General features: G+C 44.8%; 1 protein-coding gene across 9 annotated transcripts in view; it reads left to right on the forward strand.

Moving 5' to 3' along the window:
- Nucleotides 1-14,041, forward strand: part of LOC137375477 (phospholipase D1-like) — a 235,373-nt gene that overhangs the window by 55,737 nt on the left and 165,595 nt on the right. For 3 of the 9 annotated variants that reach the window (XM_068042778.1, XM_068042777.1, XM_068042787.1), the window contains exon 1: nucleotides 9,417-9,816. The exons of 5 other annotated variants lie outside the window; for them this stretch is intronic. The gene's annotated coding sequence lies outside the window, so the exon portion shown is untranslated. Of the gene's footprint in view, nucleotides 1-9,416; nucleotides 9,817-13,100; nucleotides 13,121-14,041 lie in introns of those variants that run through there. One more of the 9 variants, XM_068042783.1, reaches the window with a different exon arrangement.

Here is a 14,041-nt window from a genome sequence, read left to right on the forward strand (position 1 = left end):
TCAAATGGAGCTCAGGGAAATATGCGACTGGATATGGGAAGTGAGAACACATTCAAGGACTTTGGAGAGGAAAGGGAGGTTGGAGATTGGGTGGTAGTTTTCAAGGATGGTGGGGGTCAAAGGTATTTTTTGAGCAGAGGGGTGATGATGACAGATTTGAAGGAGAGAGGGACAGAACCTGAGGAGAGAGAATCATTAATAATTTCAGTTAACATATGGATCAGGAGGGGTAGTTGGGTGCATACGAACATACGAATTAGGAGCAGGAGCAGGAGTAGGCCACTCGGCCCTTCGAGCCTGCTCACCCATTCTACATGTTCATGGCCGAACTGATTACTCCACATTTCCACCTACCTCCGATAACCTTTCACCCCCTTGTTTATCAAGAATCTATCTACCTCTGCCTTAAAAATATTTAAAGACTCTGTTTCCACTGCCTTTTGAGGAAGAGAACTCCAAAGACTCACGACCCTCTGAGAGCAAAAATTTCTCTTCATCTCTGTCTTAAATGGGTGACCCCTTATTTTTAAACAGTGACCCCTAATTCTAGATTCTCCAACAAGGGGAAACATCCTTTCCACATCCACCCTGTCAGGACCCCTCAGGATCTTATATGTTTCAATCAAGTTGCCTCTGACTCTACTAAATTCCAGCAGATACAAGCCTAGCCTGTCCAATCTTTCCTCGTAAGACAACCTGCCCATTCCAGGTATTAGTCTAGTAAACCTTCTCTGTACTGCCTCCAATGCATTTACATCCTTCCTTAAATAAGGAGACCAATACTGTACACAGTACTCCAGATGTGGTCTCACCAATGCCCTGCATAACTGAAGCATAACCTCCCTACTTTTATATTCAACTCCCCTTGCGATAAACGATAACATTCTGTTAGCTTTCCTAATTACGTGCTGTACCTGCATACTAACCTTCTGCGATTCATGCACTAGGACACCCAGATCCCTCTGCATCTCAGACTCTGCAATCTCTCACCAATTAGATTATATGCTTCTTTTTTATTCTTCCTGCCAAAATGGACAATTTCCCACTTTCCCACATTATACTCAATTTGCCAGGTCTTTGCCCACTCACTTAACCTATCTATATCATAAATAAAAACAAGAAATGCTGGAACCACTCAGCAGGTCTGGCAGCATCTGTGAAAAGAGAAGCAGAGTTAACGTTTCGGGTCAGTGACCCTTCTTCGGAACTGACAAATATTAGAAAAGTCACAGGTTATAAGCAAGTGAGGTGGGGGTGGGGCAAGAGATAACAAAGGAGGTCTAGATTGGACCAGGCCACATAGCTGACCAAAAGGTCACGGAGCAAAGGCAAACAATATGTTAATGGTGTGTTGAAAGACAAAGCATTGGTACAGATTAGGTGTTAATACACTGAATATTGAACAGCAGCAAGTGCAAACCTGAAAAAAAACAGTGGGTAAGCAAACTGAACAAACTAAGATGAAATGAAATAAATGCAAAAAAAAAGATTGTAAAAAATGTAAAAAAGAATGTAAAAAAAAAGGAAGAAAAAATAACTAAAAATGAAAGTAAAATGGGGGGCTGTCATGCTCTGAAATTATTGAACTCAATGTTCAGTCCGGCAGGCTGTAGTATACATTTTTATCGTACTTGGGAGGGCAGTAGAGTTCGAGGACTTTAAATGAGAGCCAAGAAAGGTGGAACAAAGTGAGATGCTTGAAGGAGGAGAATGCGCTGGAGGAGTATTGGGACAGACCAAGGTGAGGTTTGGCGATAAGGGCAACAACCAGCACTGCAACAATCTGTGCGAGGCAAGTAGTGGAAGACATAACCAGGTAGGGAGGCTTCATTTAAGGGCAAGGTGTCATCACAGCTCAGGCAGGTTTCCATTAACGTCATGATGTCAATGCAATTATTCACAATACGTTCATGGATGGCAAGGGCCTTGTTCAGACGTGAATGGACATTCTGGAGGAATGTATGTAGAGGGGTGGTGAGGGCTTATCCACTGGCAGAGTCCGCAGGATCAGCAGTGGAAGGAGTGAGTTGGTCAGGGAGGGAATTGGCAAGGTGAGCCCCCAGCAGGCACACAAGGCAGGAAGGTCAACGAGAGAGTGGGATGGGGCAATTAGGCTTTCTGCTTGTAATGAGCAAGAGCCTCAATTGAGTGCCGCAATTATAAGATCAGAAGATCAGAAGAAAGAGGAGCAGGAGTAGACCATTCGGCCTCTTGAGCCTCGTCCGCCATTTAATAAGATCATGGCTGATCTGATTGTGGCCTTAACTCCACTTTCCTGCCCTCGCCCCCCCCCCACTCCCCCCCCATAACCCTTGACTCCTTTGTAGATCAAAAATCTGTCTAACACAGCCTTGAATATATTCAGTGACCCAGCCTCCAGTGCTCTCTGGGGAAGAGAATTCCAAAGATAAACAACCCTCTGAGAGAAAAAAATTCCTCCTCATCGCTGTCTTATTTTGAAACTGTGCTCCCGAGTTCTAGACTCCCCCATGAGGGGAAACATCCTCTCAGCTTCTACCCAATCAAGCCCACTCAGAATCTTATATGTTTCAATACGATCACCTCTCATTCCTCTAAACTCCAATGGGTATAGGCTCAAACTGCTCAACCTTTTCTCATACGACAACCTCTTCATCCCAGGAACCAGCCGAGTGAAACTTCTCTGAACTGCTTCCAATACAAATATATCCCTCAAGTAAGGAGAACAAAATTATTCACAGTACTCTCGGTGCAGTCTCACCAATGCCCTGTATAATTGTAGCAAGACTTCCTTACTTTTATACTCCACCCCCCTTGCAATAAATGCCAACATTCCATTTGCCTTCCTAATTACTTGCTGTACCGGCATGTCAACTTTTTGAGATTCATTTTCAAGGACATCCAGATCGTGCAGTCTTTCTCCATGTTAATAATCTACTTTTCTATTCTTCCTGCCAAAGTAGACAACCTCACATTTTCCCACATTATACTCCATCTGCCTAATTTCTGCTCACTTACTTAACCTATCTAACATCCCTTTATAGACACTTTGTGTCCTCCTCACAACTTGCTTTCCTACCTATCTTTGTATCACCTGCAAATTTGGTAAATTTACAAATTTACAATACACTCGGTCCCTTCATCCAAGTCCTTAATATAGATTGTAAATAATTGAAGCCCCAGCACTGATCCCTGTGACACTCCACAAGTTGCAGTTTGCCAATCTGAAAATGCCCCATTTATCCTGACTCTGTTTCTTGTTCGTTACCAATCCTCTATCCAGGCTAATATATCACCCCCAACACCATGAGCTCTTATCTTATGTGGCACCTTATTGAATGCCTGTTGGAAATCCAAATGCACCACATCTACTGGTTCCCCGAGAGGAGTATAGAAAGTGCAGGGTGAAGTAAAAAAGGAAATTAGAAAAGCAAAGAGAGGTCATGAAAAATTATTGGCAGGTAAAATCAAGGAAAACCCGTAGATGTTTTATCAGTACATTAAGAGCAAGAGGATAACTAGGGAAAGGGTAGGGCCTATCAGAGATGTACAAGGGAACTTATGCGTGGATGCAGAAGATGTGGGCAGGGTTCTCAATGAGTTTTTTGTCTCTGTCTTCACAAAGGAGGGGGATGATGCAAACATTGTAGTTAAAGAGGAGGAGAGTGAAATATTAGATATGATGTTCATAATGAGAGAGGAAGTACCAGAGGGTCTGACATCCTTGAAAGTGGATAAATCACCAGGGCCGGATGGATTGCATCCCAGGTTGTTAAAGGAAGCCAGGGAGGAAATAAAGGATACGCTGAGGATCATCTTCAAATCCTCACTGGATACGGACGAGGTGCCAGAGGACTGGAGGTCTGCGAACATTACACCATTGTTTAAAAAGGGTGTGAGGAGTAGCCCAAATAATGGTGGGTAAATTATTAGAATCAATTCTGAGGGATAGGATAAACTGCCACTTAGAAAGGCACGGATTAATCAGGGATAGTTAGCATGGATTTGTTAAGGGAAGTCATGACTTCCTAACTCGATTGAGTTTTTCGAGGAAGTAACAAGGATGATTGATGAGGTTAGTGCAGTGGATGCGGTCTACATGATTTTAGTAAGGCATTCGACAAGGTCCCGCATGGCAGACTGGTCAGTAAAATGAAAGCCCATAAGAATGTGGCAGGTTGGATTCAAAATTGGCTCAGTGACAGGACTGGAAGCCTGTGACCAGTGGTGTACCTCAGGGAACGGTACTGTTACCCTTGCTGTTTCTAGTGTACATTAATGATTTAGATGTGAATATAGGAGGTATGATCAGTAAGTTTGCAGGTTAGACGAAAATTGGTGAGTCGTAAATAGTGAGGAGGATAGCCTTAGATTTCAGGACGATATAGATGGGCTGGTAAGATGGGCAGAGCAGTGGTAAATGGAATTTAATCCTGAGAAGTGTGAGGAGATGCATTTTGGGAGGACTAACAAGACCGTGGAATACTCAATGGATTGTAGGACCCAAAGAAGCACAGAGGGTCAGAGGGACCTTGGTATACTTGTCCATATCTCACTGAAGGCAGCAGCAAAGGTAGATAAGGTGGTTAGGAAGGTATTTGGGATACTTGCCTTTATTAGCCATGGCATAGAATATAAGAGCAGGGAGGTTATTTTGGAACTGTATAAAATGTTAGTTAGGCCACAGCTGGAGTACTGTGTACAGTTCTGGTCACCACACTATAGGAAGGATGTGATTGCACTGGAAAGAGTGCAGAGGAGATTCACCAGGATGTTGCCTGGGCTGGAGCATTTCAGCTATGAAGAGAGGCTGGATAGGCTAGGGTTGTTTTCCCTAGAGCAGAGAAGGCTGAGGGGGGACCTGATTGAGGTATACAAAATTATGAGGGGCATTGATAGGGTTGATAGGAAGAAACTTTTTCCCTTAGCAGAGGGGTCAATAACCAGGGGGCATCGATTTAAGGTAAGGGGCAGGAGGTTTAGAGGGGATGTGAGGAAAAATGTTTTCACCCAGAGGGTGGTTGGAATCTAGAACACACTGCCTGAAGGAGTGGTAGAGGCAGGAACCCTCACAACATTGAAGAAGTATTTAGATGAGCACTTGAAATGCCATAGCATACAAGGCTAAGGGCCAAGAGCTGGAAAATGGGATTAGAATAGATAGGCTTGATGGCCGGCACAGACACAGTGGGCTGAAGGGCCTGTTTCTGTGCTGCATGACTCTATGACACTAAAGGGTAGTGGTTGACGGATGTTTTTGCGAATGGAAAGCAGTTTCCAGTGGCGTTCCACAGGGCTCAGTGTAGGATCCCTTGCTGTTCGTGGTATATTAATGATTTGGACCAAAATGTGTGAGGCATGATTGGGAAATTTGCTGATGACACAAAAATTGTCCGTGTAATTGATAGTGAAGAGGATAGCTGTAGACTCCAGAAAGATATCAATGGTTTGGTTGAGTGGGCGGAAAAGTGGCGAATGGAATTCAATCTGGAGAAGTGTGAGGTAATGCATTTAGGGAGGGCAAATAAAACAAGGGAATACACAATAAATAGGAGGATATTGAGAGGGGTAGAAGAAGTGAGAGACCTTGGAGTGCCTGTCCAAAGGTCCCTGAAGGTGGCAGGACAGGTCGATAGAGTGGTGAAGAAGGTATATGGAATGCTTTCCTTTATTGAGCGAGGTATAGAATACAAAAGCAGGGATGTAATGCTGGAACTGTATAAAACACTGGTTCGGCCACAGTTGGAGTATTATGTACAGTTCTGGTTGCCACATTACAGAAAAGACATAGTTGCTGTGGAGAGAGTACAGAGGAGATTTATAAGAATGTTGCCAGGGCTTGAAATTTGCAGCTATGAGGAAAGATTGGATCGGCTAGAGTTGTTTTCCTTAGAACAGAGGAGGCTGAGGGGTGACTTAATTGAGGTGTACAAAATTATGAGGGACCTAGATAGAGTTGACAGGAAGGACCTGCTTCCCCTAGCAGAGAGGTCAATTACCAGGGCACTGGTTTAAGGTGATTGGTAGAAGGATTAAAGGGGACATGAGGAAAAACGTTTTCACCCAGAGGGTGGTGGGTGTCTGGAATTCACTGCCCCGATCGGTGCTGCAGGCAGAAACTCTCAGCTCATTTAAAAGGTACCTGGACCTGCACCTGAAGTGCTGTAACCTACAAGGCTACAGACCATGTGCTGGAAGGTGGGATTAGATTGGGTGGCTAGATTTTTCAGCCGTTGCAGACACGATGAGCTGAATGGCCTCCTTCTGTGCTGTAATTTTTCTATGGTTCTACGATACCACCCTTAACTTCCTTAGTTAGCAATGGATGGTACATCCTTTGGAGAATGCCACAAGAGGCACAGAGAGAAGCTGTAGACTTATCTAACAGGGAGTCAAACCTGGGATGGCAGCAAGACAGCAGGAATTTCAAGGAGTACTGAAGGGTTGAGGTCGGGATTTGGAAGGGCAGAGTATACCTGAGAGTGGAGAAATGAAAGCAATCATGAAGACGGGAGATAGAGATAAGGAGGAAAAGAAGCAAAATGGGGGTGAAAAAAGTTGAAATCATGGCTCCCCAGGAGGGATAAAGTTGATGTATGTATGATGGAGTCAACATGGAGCATTGAAGAACTGTCGTTCAAGTTCAGGTGTGGTGGGTGAGTGAGATCAAGAAGCTATTTGAAGGGTAGAGTATCTGAGCAAGTACTGATGCAGGTATTTCCAGGAGGTGTGCAGGATCAGTTGTGGGGCAGAAAAAAAGAACGGTGGTGAAGTTGGAGGTTACAATGAGATCCGGAAGCGGGGGAGAATGTACGCAGCCCAGGAGAGTGAATCTCTGGCCAGCAGTCGGACTGTAGCTAAAGCTGAAAAGCCAGTAGAACCAGTAGCCAGTTACAGGATCAGCAGGGAACAACAGCAGTGGGGGAAGGGCTGTAATCTGATTTTTATTCACTTTAAAATATAAGCAACTGAGCAGTAGATCAGAGACACAGCAGATGAGTCTTAAGGTGCAGACCAGCAGTGTCCCTTGGAGGAAAGGCAGCTACATTTGAATGATGATCCTGTTTTCACAGAGGAAAGCAGAGAGGAAGCAGTGATGAGGGGCGTGTGATGAGTGCTGGTAGTTTAAACTAGCAGGGGCATGGCACGAGCTGAGTTACTCTTGCAGAGAGTCAGCGTGGGCACAATGGGCTGAAAGCTTCCTTCTGTGCTGTAACCAGTCGAACAAGTCTATGATTACAGCTAACATTCAGTCACTATTAGAGCCAGAGAACATGAGCGGTAGAAAAGAGGAAATTGGGGGAACACACGGCCAAGAGTAAAGGTGCACAGGAACCTATTTGAATGGCTCAAACACTCCCAGGGAAGGTACAGCATAGGTTAGATACAGCTTCCTCTACACTGTCCCCATCAAACACTCGCAAGGCAATTCGCAGTATTTATATGACTGGTTCAATTAAGTTTCTGGTCAATGGTAACTCCCAGGATGTTGATAGTTTGGGATTCAGTGATCGTAATGCTATTGAATGTCAAGGGGAGATGGTTACATTCTCTCTTGTTGGAGATGGTCATTGCCTGGCACTTGTGCGCGAATGTTACTTGCCACTTATCAGCCCAAGCCTGGATATTGTCCAGGTCTTGCGGCATTTCTACACGGACTGCTTCAGTATCTGAGGAGTTGTGAATAGTACTGAACATTGTACAATCATCAGCGAACATCCCCAATTCTGGCCCTATGTTGGAGGGAAGGAAATTGATGAAGTCTAGGCCACTACCCTGATGAATTCCAAAAGTGATATCCTGGAGCTGAGATGTTTGGCGTCTAACAGCCACAACCATCTTCCTTTGTGCTAGGTATGACTCCAACCAGTGAAGAGCTTTCCCGTTGATTCCCATTGACTTCAATTTTGCTCGGGCTGCTTAGTGCCATACTTGGTCAAATGTTACCTTGATGTCAAGGGCAGTCACTCTCACCTCACCTCTGGAATTCAGCTCTTTTGTTCATATTTGGACCAAGGCTGCAATGAGGTCTGGAGCTGAGTGGCCTGGTGGAATCCAAACTGAGAATCGATGAGCAGGTTATTACTGAATAAGTATCACTTGATAGGACTGGTGACGACCCTTTCTATCACTTTGCTGATGCTCGAGAGTAGACTGATGGGGCAGTAATTGGCCGGATTGGATTTGTCCTACTTTTTTTGGATAGGACATACTTGGGCAATTTTCCACATTTTCAGGTATATCCAGTTTTGTAGCTGCACTGGAAAGGCTTGGCTGCGGGTGCAGCTAGTTCTGGAGCACAAGTCTTTAGTACTATTGCCAGAGTGTTGTTAGTACCTGAGTACGCCTGTACCCCAATTCCCAAGTCAGATTAGCTGCTTCTCTCTTCACGGCAATGCTCCAGGGCTCAAACATCTCCCTGTGTATTTCAGTGACCCAGAGATCAATGGAGTATTCAAGGTGCAACTCGCCCTGTACAAAGCGAACGTCCCACACACTAATCCCAAACTAAACCAGCTAATGCAAATGGAATTTCCATTGCCTTCATCCGTTTCTTGCTATCATGTGGAGTGAATCGAATTGGCTGAAGTCTGGCATCTGTGATGCTGGGAACTTCAGGAGGAGGCCAAGATGGATCATCAACTCGGCACTTCTGGCTGAAGATTGTTGCAAATGCTTCAGCCTTATCTTTTGCACTGATGTGCTGGGCTCCCCCATCATTGAGGATGGGGATATTTGTGGAGCCACCTCCTCCTGTTAGTGGTTTAATTGTCCACCTCCATTCATGACTGGATGTGGCAGGACTGCAGAGCTTTGATCTGATCTGTTGCTTACGGGATTACTTAGCTCTGTCTATTGCACGCTGCTTCCGCTGTTCAGCATACAAGTAGTCCTACGTTGTAGTTCCACCAAGTTGGCACCTCATTTTTAGTTATGCCTGGTGCTTCTCCTGGCATGCTGTCCTGCATTCCTTGTTGAACCAGGATTGATATCCTAGCTTGATGGTAATGATAGAGTGAGGGATATGCCGGACCATGTGGTTAGGAATTGGGGTTGAATATAACTCTGCCACTGCTGATGCCCCACAGAGTCTCATGGATGCCCGGTTTTGATCTGTTCTGAGTCTATCCCATTTAGCACAGTGATATTGTCACAAAACAATATGGGAAAGTGTCCTGTATGCCTTCTTGATCAGCTTATCTGGTGGGAAAGAGTTCGGATCCTTTACTGAGTGCTTGTGAAATCCATGATTCATTGAGCTGGAATGTTTCATGGGCCTTGTTCCCAGTCTTCTTGTTTTCTGCTGTTGAACAATAATGCCCATTGAACATGGAATTGTAGTGAGTGCAGTTGCTCAGGACCTCATGGGTTAACTATCTATGACGGATGTTAACAAGGGTCACTGTGCACCGCAATACACACAGGAGCCAGGGGGCTTTAGCCTGACGGTTTGAAATGTAGAAATTTCCCAACCTGACCTTTACGTTAGTTAAACTCCCTCCAAGAAGAAGGAGGAATACCTGTCTGGTTAGGAGCACAATTCATGCTAGCTGCAGGAACACTGATTTATGACCTCCAAGTATGTGACAAATTCCATTTCCATTAGCTGATTTAGTTTAGGATTGGTGTATGAGAGGTTCACCTTGCACAGGGCAAGTCAGATCTTGAACACTGCATCCGTCTCTGGGTCACTGAAATACAGTTTGAGCTGTGGAGCATTGCAGTGAAGAAACAGGCAGCTAATCCATACGGACTGGTTCACCAGGGGTGACTGGAGGATACGGAGCTCTTTCGGTTTGGAAGGAGGTGACTGTACAGCGGATAGTGAAGGAGAAGGTAATACTGCAAAATTCTTTCTTTTTTTTCTTTTGGGCCTCCTTATCTCGAGAGACAATGGATATGCGCCTGGAGGTGGTCAGTGGTTTGTGAAGCAGCGCCTGGAATGGCTATAAAGGCCAATTCTAGAGTGACAGGCTCTTCCACAGGTGCTGCAGAGAAATTTGTTTGTCGGGGCTGTTGCACAGTTGGCTCTCCCCTTGCGCCTCTGTATTTTTTCCTGCCAACTACTAAGTCTCTTCGACTCGCCACAATTTAGCCCTGTCTTTATGGCTGCCCGCCAGCTTTAGATTTTTTTTTAGATTAGAGATACAGCACTGAAACAGGCCCTTCGGCCCACCGAGTCTGTGCCGAACATCAACCACCCATTTATACTAATCCTACACTAATCCCATATTCCTACCAAACATCCCCACCTGTCCCTATATTTCCCTACCACCTACCTACACTAGTGACAATTTATAATGGCCAATTTACCTATCAACCTGCAAGTCTTTTGGCTTGTGGGAGGAAACCGGAGCACCCGGAGAAAACCCACGCAGACACAGGGAGAACTTGCAAACTCCACACAGGCAGTACCTGGAATCGAACCCGGGTCCCTGGAGCTGTGAGGCTGCGGTGCTAACCACTGCGCCACTGTGCCGCTCTGGCGAATGCTGGAAACTGACTCCCACGACTTGTGATCAATGTCACACGATTTCATGTCGCGTTTGCAGACGTCTTTATAGCGGAGACATGGACGGCCGGTGGGTCTGATACCAGTGGCGAGCTCGCTGTACAATGTGTCTTTGGGGATCCTGCCATCTTCCATGCGGCTCACATGGCCAAGCCATCTCAAGCGCCGCTGACTCAGTAGTGTGTATAAGCTGGGGGTGTTGGCCGCTTCAAGGACTTCTGTGTTGGAGATATAGTCCTGCCACCTGCAAAATTACCTCACACTAAACTCTCAGAGTGAAAGTGAAAAAATAAAGTTGCATTTGTATAGTGACTTTCACAGCATCAGTCAATGAGGTACTGCTGGATAATCTGTTTTAGGTGTACATTGAGGGATAAATATTGGCCAGGACACCAGGGAGAACAGCATATGCAGTTACTGGGGAATTGAAATACTGGGGTACAGGGTACTTGGGTACTGGGGTACAAGAGTACTCAGTTACTTGGGTATGGGGCACTCGGGCCCTCGGATACTCGGGTACTGGATTACAGTGGAACTCAGGTACTGGGGTATTCAGTTACTCTGGTATGGGATACTGGGGTGCGGGGTACTCGGGTACAGGGGTACTCAGTTAATCTGGTATGGGATACTCGGGTACTGGGATATAGGGGTACTCAGTTACTTGGATACGGGGTATGGGGGTAGCGGCAGGAACAGGAGCAGGAGCTGGAGTGGGAACTGGAGCAGGAGTCAGAGTAATTGACTCATTATGACACAGAAGGAGGCATTTCGGCCCATTGAATTCATACAGGCTTTCTGTATAGCAACCAGTCAGTCCCATTCCCCCTCTATCCCTGTTGCTCTGCAAGGTTATTTCCCTCAAATGCCCATCCAATTTTTATTTGAAATCATTTGCCATCCCTGCTTCCATCATCCTCATAGGTGACGTGTTCCAGGTCATTACCACTCTCTGCGTTAAAAAGTTCATCCTCTCATTGCCCCTGTATCTCTTGTCCACAACCTTAAATCTGTGTCCCCTAGTCCCTGTACCATCAGCTACTGGAAACAGTTTTTCTTTGTCTACCTTATCTAAACCTGGTCATAATCTATCAAACCTCCTTTGCTTCAAGAAGAACAATCTTAGCTTCTCCTTGTAGCTAAAATCCTCCATCCCTGGAACCATTCGGGTAAATCTCCTTTCCACCCTCTCAAGGACACTCACATCCTTCCTAAAGTGTGGTGACCAGAACTGGATGCAGTATTCTAATTGCGGCCTAACCAGAGCTTTATAAAGGTTCAGCATACTTCCCGCTTTTGTACTCATACCCCTATCTATGAAGCACAAGATCCCATATGCTTTGCTAACTACTCTCTCAGTATGTCCTGCCATCTTCAAGTATCTATGCATATGCACCCACAGGTCCCTCTGTCCCTGCACACTCTTTAGAACTGTGCCATTAAGTCTATATTCCCTCTCCCTATCCCTGCTGCCAAAATGTATCACCTCACACTTCTTTGTATTAAATTCCATCTGCCACTTGTCTGCCCATTCTGCTAGCATAACTGGGCTGAATGGCCTCCTTCTGTGCTGTAACTTTTCTATGGTTCTATGGTTCTAACTATGTCCTGTTGCAGTCGATTTGTAACATTGCTACTGTTAGCCACTCCTACAAGTTTGGTATCAGCAAATTTTGAAATTTTACTCTGTATTCCAATATCCAAGTCATTTATATATAGCAAAAAAAGCAGTGGTCCCAGCACTGACCCTTAGGGAACACCAGTGTCTACCATTCTCCAGTCTGAAAAAAACACTCACCACAACACGTTATTTTCTGCCCTTAAGCCAATTTTTTTTTACCAATTTGGACTCTTACCCTCCAATTCCATGAGCCTCAATTTTGTTAACTAGCCTTTTACTTTGTCAAATGTTTTCTTAAAATCCATATAGACAACATCCACTGTATTCCCTTCATCAACCTTCTCTGTTACTTCATCAAAAAATTCAATCAGATTAGTCAAGCACGATCTGCCTTTTATAAATTTGCACTTACTATCCTTAATTAACTAAAAGATCCCCAAGTGCTGATATTTTCCCTGATTATTGTTTCTAAAACCTTACCCACCACTGATGTTAAACAAACTGGCCTGTAGTTACTAAGAATGTCCTTACACCCTTTCTTAAAGAAGGGTGTCACATTTGCCACAATCCTCTGGCTCCTCCCCATATCCAGGGAAGATTGAAAGATTATAGCAAGCTCTTCTGCTATCTCCACCCCCACTTCCGGATGCAAGCCATCCGGACCAGGTGACATACCTGCTCTTAGCATAGCCCCCTTTTCCAGTACCTCTTGCCTATCAATTTTCACCCCCAGCCGTTGCCTCTACCATCTCCACTTCTATCGATATAGGAACAGAAACAGGAATTGAAGCAGGAACAGAGCAATTGCTGGAGCAGGGGTGGGACATTCCATACACTGTTTACACTTGCTGTTGTTATAATCGATGGGACAGTCTGCCATTGTGAAATATCCAGTTTAGTAAAAGCAGCAGCTGCGACTCAGAAAAATTACTTCAGACGTCCAAAATCAGGAGTTGAAATTTCCAATTGCTTTGAGATACAGTGTTAAATACCAGTTCCTGCCGTGCTGGGTAAGTTGTTGCAACATTGTGCTTGGGTTTTAAGTCCACTTGTCTTTATTGAGCACTGAAGAAATGGGACTACAAAGTAAATAGGAAAGGGGGAAGGTTACAGGTCACAGGAAACCAGTTTCATCCGGCAGGGAGATTAACCCTTTGTAGGATGGAGGGACAGATTCTCGCCTATCAATGTGATTGAAATTGTTTTGCTTATTCAGAGTTCAAGGAGGTGAAAGAAGAAAGGATTTATTTTCACCACTTCAGGAGGTGGTAAAGTGCTTCCTAGCCAATGAAGTAGTTTTGCAGTGCAGTCATTGTTGTAATGTAGGAAACATAGCTAGCAGCCAATTTGTGCACAGCAAGCTCCCACAAATGAGTTAATCTCTAGCTAGTTTCTACCTGCAATTTTTGTCACTGTTGTTAATGATCCTGCCAAGATATATTTGCTGTTCCACCATGTGTGAGTCACCCTCTGATACCTTGTTACTAAATGGGCCATCGTCACATCTGTTTTTCGATAATAAGTGTGGGCAGGTTATTCTAACAGGGCATGTGTATGACAACCAAACCCAATTCTGGTCTCGCTATATATCCACACACAGGTACACTCACAAAGACACTTGCATGTACAGACACAAAAACACAAACACACACTAAAACACACACTTACTCATGTGGATGCACACACACTCATACATTTCACACACATTCACCCATGCTGCACACTCTCACAAACACATGTTGCATGCTAACACACATACACACACACACATATACAAAAAGCTATACACATCTATACAAACAAATATTCACACTCACATACACACACACTCTCTCACACACACACAGCTATACACATACACAAGCACACAAACACACATTCACACTCACACCCACACAGCTATACACATACACACACACAATTTGCAGCTG

This window comes from Heterodontus francisci, chromosome 11, assembly GCF_036365525.1.
Source record: "Heterodontus francisci isolate sHetFra1 chromosome 11, sHetFra1.hap1, whole genome shotgun sequence".
Classification (NCBI taxonomy): domain Eukaryota; kingdom Metazoa; phylum Chordata; class Chondrichthyes; order Heterodontiformes; family Heterodontidae; genus Heterodontus; species Heterodontus francisci.